A 6,453-nucleotide genomic window follows, 5' to 3' on the forward strand; every position below is an offset into this window, starting at 1 on the left:
CATGGGTTCTATCCTTGGTTCAGGAAGATCCCACAAGTACAAGCAACTAAGCCTGTGCACAACTACTGAGCCTGTGCTTTAGAACCTGGGAGCCACAACTCCTGAGCCCACGGCACAGCACAGCCAAAAAAATTCATTAAAACAAAAAAACGCTACCACAGAGTGACACTCTAGAGTCAGTCATTTCTTGCCCCAGGTCTCTTCTTCCCTGACCTCTATTTTATGATAGGACAAGGGAAGGGGGTCACTCACACCTCAGTGAATCAAGCCACTGCCCCAGGCTCAACAGGGTTTGCAAATGAAAGTCATCTTCTGCCACAACTAATAAAAAAAGACACAAGCATTATAGACAGGAGTTTTGAAATTCTCAGCCTCCTCTGTATAACTAAAAAAATCATCTGTATCCAAATAACTGGCCACACCTGCATCGAGCTGACCCCTCTGTTCACCTAGCTCCCTATTTCATCTGGGTCTGGTGTCTCTTTCTCCCCCTCTGCTCTCCTGCTGTTCCCGTCCTATTTCCTCCCTCACACGTGTCCTGTCCCAGGCTGCTGCAGTTCGTTCCCCCTCGAAATGCTCTCTCCAGCCTTCCTGAGTCTTTCAAAAATCCATACCTATGTCTGCCTCTTTCTTCCCCCATTTGGGCTCCCTCTCTGCGCTCCAGATTACTCCCCTCCTCTCGCTGTGACTCTCCCTTCCTCCCCACTCCCTGGCAGGCCATGTGGCTATGCTTCCTTCCAGCCCTTTCTTCCTCTGCTCCTTACCTTTCTCTGCCAACACCATGATAAAACCGGCCACCTCAGACTGAGACTTGAACCCATGTGGCGGGACTCCAAGCGGGTGAAAACAAAACTCCGGACTCAAACCTGGCCAAAACCCAGTTAGGGACTCTCCACCTCTGACGTCCCTCATCCCTTTGCCTCCCCGCTCCCATCACTGAGACAGGGCAGTGCTCCCTATGCTGTTTTCCAGTCCCTGGAGATCTGGCTTTCTAATTTACTAATACTTCTCTGTTTTACAGCACTGGCTGTCACATGGCTGGCCCAGGTCACCTACCCTACGCGGGGTGAAGGAACGGGCTGACGGGAAAGGGGGGCCTGCGGGGCAGAAGGACCGGCCTGAGGAGACGAGAGGACAGAGGGGCTGGGAGAGAGGGGGCTCAGGAGCGGGCGGGCTCTCCGGAATCCCGGGACCAGGCAGAGGGCGCAGCCTCTTCGCGAGCAGGGGCAACGGGCTCTGCCTCCAGGGGTCGAAAAGGTGACGCGGCGGGGCGCGACTCCAACTGGGGAGAGAGGGCTTTACTTGGCGAGGCCAGAGATAAAAAAGGGTTTTAAGCAGGAAAATGTCGCCAGAGGCGGTGTCTACATGGACCGAGGGCCGAAACCGCCTCAGCAACACTTAAAACCCAAACAAAAAGATAACTGGGCCGCAACGGCAGCGTCTATGCGGGGCCGAGCACCGGGTGCCAGGGATTTCAGGTCGCTGAGAATTCCCACACCCTGAGGACGAGTGAGCGGGGCGGAGGTGGGGGTTGGAGGGGTGGCGAGCTCTGCAAACTTACTCTAGAAGGAAGCTGAGGCGCCGCTCGGGGAACTCGGCGCCGCGCTCTCCAACTTCCGGCTCTGTGGGAAAGGGCTTTTGTATTAGAGCTTCCGACCAGGAGCGGGAAGAGCAGCCGCCGTGCGCACCGCTCCTGGGAGGGGCGAGCCGCGGAGGGGGCGGGGCCTGTTACCTTGACAGCAATAAGTTACCGTCTGTAACACTGCTCAGGTAAAAGTTTCAAGTTATGTCGGAAGCCAAGATACTTCCTCTTAAGACTAAAAGGGTTTATTCTCAATAAAAGCTGTTTTTCACAGCATGTTGTGCTCAGATCCTGCTAGAGAGGCTGAAGCAATGCAGGGATCTGGGAACTCAGGCAGTTATGAGACCAGTCTCTGTATTACAAATACAAAACTCTGCCTGGATAGAAATGGGCCATTCCCTACTCACACCCTACAAAACAGCAAACTTAGCATAGTGCTGAGTTCAACAAACTCAGGGTTAGTACCTGGGTGTCTGAGATGGAGGACTTAAGGGATGTGATCATTGGGTCACTAACCACAGCCTTTCAAGAGCAAGACACTTTAAATGATGATAAACTGCGTTATTGTTTTTTTTTTTATCCAACGTGTTTTAATTATTTCCCTTCCTAAACTCAACTCTTTAAACAGTGACATACAGGGGGTTGTATAAGCAACTTTTACAGTGACAAATACTGTGTAAGTTTAAGCTACAGAGAAAAATTAAATGATACGTATACTGTGAAACGATTATCAAGTTTACCTAGCATCCACAATTTCGTATAGATAACTTAAAAATTATTCTTGACAGTGGATTCACTGATGATTTATCAGATACAACACCAAAAGCTGATGACAACAAAATAAAAAGAGATAAATTGCACACATCCTAATTATCAAATATTGTGCAGTAAACCATCCTCAGCAGTGAAAAAACAATGTACACTATAATACAAAAAAATTGCCAAGCATATATTCAATAATAGCTTAACATCAAGAATACATAAAGAACTGTAAAAAGTACTGATCACCAATTCCACCATAGGGGTGAGGGCACTTTCTTAACCAACCAGCCCACATATTGCAAATAAAATACAAAGAGTAACATAAAATAGAAACTTAATGGCAAATATAAAAGACAATCATTTATAATGCATACAAATATTTAAAAAAGGAAAGTAGCTATGCCTTGAAAAAACACAAATGATGGTTCATCACTGAAGTTATCACTCCACTACATAAGCTCTGTCATTAAGTTGCTACAAAATTAAGTGTGGAGGCAGAATGATCAAGAGCACCCAGGTGACAAGCATGCAGCATCAGCAACAGTTTAGTCAACAGCCTCACAACCCTGAGGGTGTGAACCTGGACAGTACCCTTGTCAGGAGAAGTTCCTACACCTCTTGGTGAGGCTCAAAGGGCATGGTGATAGTACACGTGAACACCACTATCACGGTGCCCTTCACGCAGGCTTCTCTGACATCACTCAAAGCCAGGAAAAGATGTACAGGTCAAGGTCTTCAGATACTTTCTCATATCACAGAACATGCTGACCACTATACTAAGTAGCTTCAAGTGGTAATTCTGTATGCAGCAGGAAAATATTACAACCAATAAGGGAAAGTATTCTCCTTTAAAAATTTTCTCTTACCCAGTAAACCCACACCACAGAGAGTCCAGGACGAGCTGCCCCATAAACACAGCCAGATTACCACACCAAAGAAACAGGACATGACTTCAGACCCTAGAGCAACATACTTCAAAATCAAATTTAAAAGGAAAAATTATACAAACTAAGGAGAAAGCAAACTCAGGAAGAGTCTACACTCCCAGACCAGATAGACCAGTACAAGAGAGGAAAATTATGAGATGTGGGGGTCTCATATCCTAAGACCTTGAGATGGGACTATTTGGTCCACCCAGAGATGCCAAGCTAAGAGCCTGAAAGATTCACACATATTCCCTTTGTTAGACTGCTGTCCTTACAGTTTTCCTAAGTAACAGGCACAGAAGATCCAATCCACCAGCTTATTCCACACACCCTGACATGTACGGCAGCAAAAGGAGAACAGCAGAAACGGCTGAGTGATCTCAAGAGGCAGACAGGGACTAAGACAGTTCATTACAGGTTCTGAGGTGCCAGATAAAATTAAACAGCAGCCAGTACTTTCCCATTTTCCGATTCTATCTTCCAAATATGACAACTGTGATGAAAGCACCACCGGATCAGGGGTTAGACGCTTGGGGCATCACCTCTGATCTATATGGACTAAGAATTGAGTAGTCAATAGATCCAAGACCACAAAGAGAGAAGCGGGGGGCAAGGCAGCCCACCTCATGCTCCTCACACTCAAGAACAACCAGCTCACAGCAGGGAGATGGCGAGTGTTGTGGATACAAACCTTGCCTTTGTGTCTGATGGAGCTGCAGCACCACGGGCAGGTGAAAGAACACATGATACATGTTGAAGGACAGGCTGAGGACTTGGGGAAAGGTTAAGCTTCCTCTGAGACTTTAACAAACAAACATCTCTTTGGCCAAAGATCTGAGAGAGTAAATTCCTAGGTAGGTTGAGAAGTCCGGGGTACCCGAGGAGGAGAAAGAGGTCTGGGGCTCTCAAGGAGGATAGAAAGTGGTCTGGAATTATCAAGGAAGAGAAAAGGACAAACTTTTTTCTTTAAGGCCAGAGCTGATGATTACACAACAAAACAACTCCGCTTAAACTCTGTACTAAGCAGAGAGATTACTTTGCCAACAAAGGTCCGTCTAGTCAAGGCTATGGTTTTTCCAGTGGTCATGTATGGATGTGAAAGTTGGATTGTGAAGAAAGTTGAGAGCCGAAGAACTGATGCTTTTGAACTGTGGTGTTGGAGAAGTCTCTTGAGAGTCCCTCGGGCTTCAAGGAGATCCAACCAGTCCATTCTAAAGGAGATCAGTCCTAGGTGTTCTTTGGAAGGAACGATTCTAAAGGTGAAACTCCAATACTTTGGCCACCTCATGCAAAGACTTGACTCATTGGAAAAGACTCTGATGCTGGGAGGGATTGGGGGCAGGAGGAGAAGGGGTCGACAGAGGATGAGATGGCTGGATGGCATCACCGACTCGATGGACATGAGTTTGAGTGAACTCCGGGAGTTGGTGATGGACAGGAGGCCTGGCGTGCTGCACTCCATGGGGTCACAAAGAGTCAGACACGACTGAGCCACTGCACTGAACTGAAGATAATATAACAACAATGTTTCCTGCTCGAGGACAGGTTTCTCCTTCTTGAGTATCTTCTGACTAATCCTCTCATCTTGAAATGTAAATTCTGGGCATGGGTCTGGTAAGAGCTTTACAACCTTGAGACCTTCTTTTGACTTACTGTAATAACCAATTGAGAAACTATATAGCTCCCTTGCTAAGACTAGGGAGGGGGGGCATTCTCCATCCTCCTTCTGATGTCTATGTCAGAAGCTTTCTCTGTCCCATTTCACACTTTAATAAAACTCTGCTACACAAAAGCTCTTGAGTGATCAAGCCTGGTCCCTGGTCCCAAAGCTATATCTTCTTTGGAGATCATGAATTTGATGTTGTTCACCGTAAGCTATCATCTCTATGTACCATTACAAGAGGTTTCCAACCACTATTAAGGTTGTACTTTTCTCTCTGCCCCGAGATCTCATGTCTGTTCACACTTTTGATACATTCCCGTTCATTTGGGGGTCTTGTTTTGTTTTCAAAACAACTATCTCAAACTAAAATATATGATGTATGAAAAGAGCACACCTAACATTGTTCTCAATGGTGAAAGACTGAAAAATTATCCTCTGAGATAGGGAAGGAGGCAAGGACGCGCACTCTGCATCACTGTTCAACAGAGGACTGAAACCCCTAACCAGAGCAATTAGACAAGAAAAAGAAATCAAAGCTTCCCAAAGTGAAAAATTAGAACGTTACCTTCTTCCCTAGAGGACAAGGTCTTTTATGTATAAACTGTAGATTCCACACAGACACAAAAAAACCCCCTGCCACATCAAACAGCAACTTTAGCAAACTTGCAGGATACAAAAGTCAATGTGCAAATCAGCTACATTTCTATACACAATGAACAATGTTAAAAGAAAATCACATAACAATTTTATTTACTATTGTACTAAAAATGGATGAAATATTTAGGAATAATTCACCAAGGAGGTGAAACATACACTGAAAACTACTTAACCATTTCTAAAAGAAATCCAAAATAAACAAATAAATCTAGTAGTCATGGACTGGAAATCTCAGCACTCTGTATTTCCAAGTTACTCAAAGTGTCCCACAGATTTAATGAATTCATTATGAAACATACAATAGAAATGTTTGCAGAAATAGTAAAAACTTTCCAGAAGTCATAACGAATCTCAAGGGGACCACAAACTGCAAAAATATTCTTCAATAAGTACAAAGATGAAAGATGAAGGCCAACCTTTTTAAAATTTCAAGCCATATCACAATATCATCCAGATGGTGTAGTACTGGCATAAACATGGATTTATACACCAAGGGAACAGAAGAGAATGTTCAGAAATAATCATTTGCATATATTTAAAATCTAATGACAAGGATGCTAAGAAAACCCAGTGGAAAAAAGACAGCTGCCATAACAAATGGTGAATCTATGGGTTAAACAATGAAGAGGAAACCTCACCTGCATCAAAAGTAAAAACATCTCTGGCAAACCACAGAATAAACACAGTGAAAAGAGAAAATCTGAAGAATGAAGGCAATGAAAGTGAATTTCCAGCTCTCAGAGATTTAGATTCATGTCACAGTTTCAAACAGATGATGGAATAGCACACCCTTTATCAATGATACCTGATACTGAACTCTCCATCCCATTTCCAATTGAGATTTTGAAGTCACCGACTCACTC

The sequence above is a fragment of the Capricornis sumatraensis genome, chromosome 20, assembly GCF_032405125.1.
Source record: "Capricornis sumatraensis isolate serow.1 chromosome 20, serow.2, whole genome shotgun sequence".
Classification (NCBI taxonomy): domain Eukaryota; kingdom Metazoa; phylum Chordata; class Mammalia; order Artiodactyla; family Bovidae; genus Capricornis; species Capricornis sumatraensis.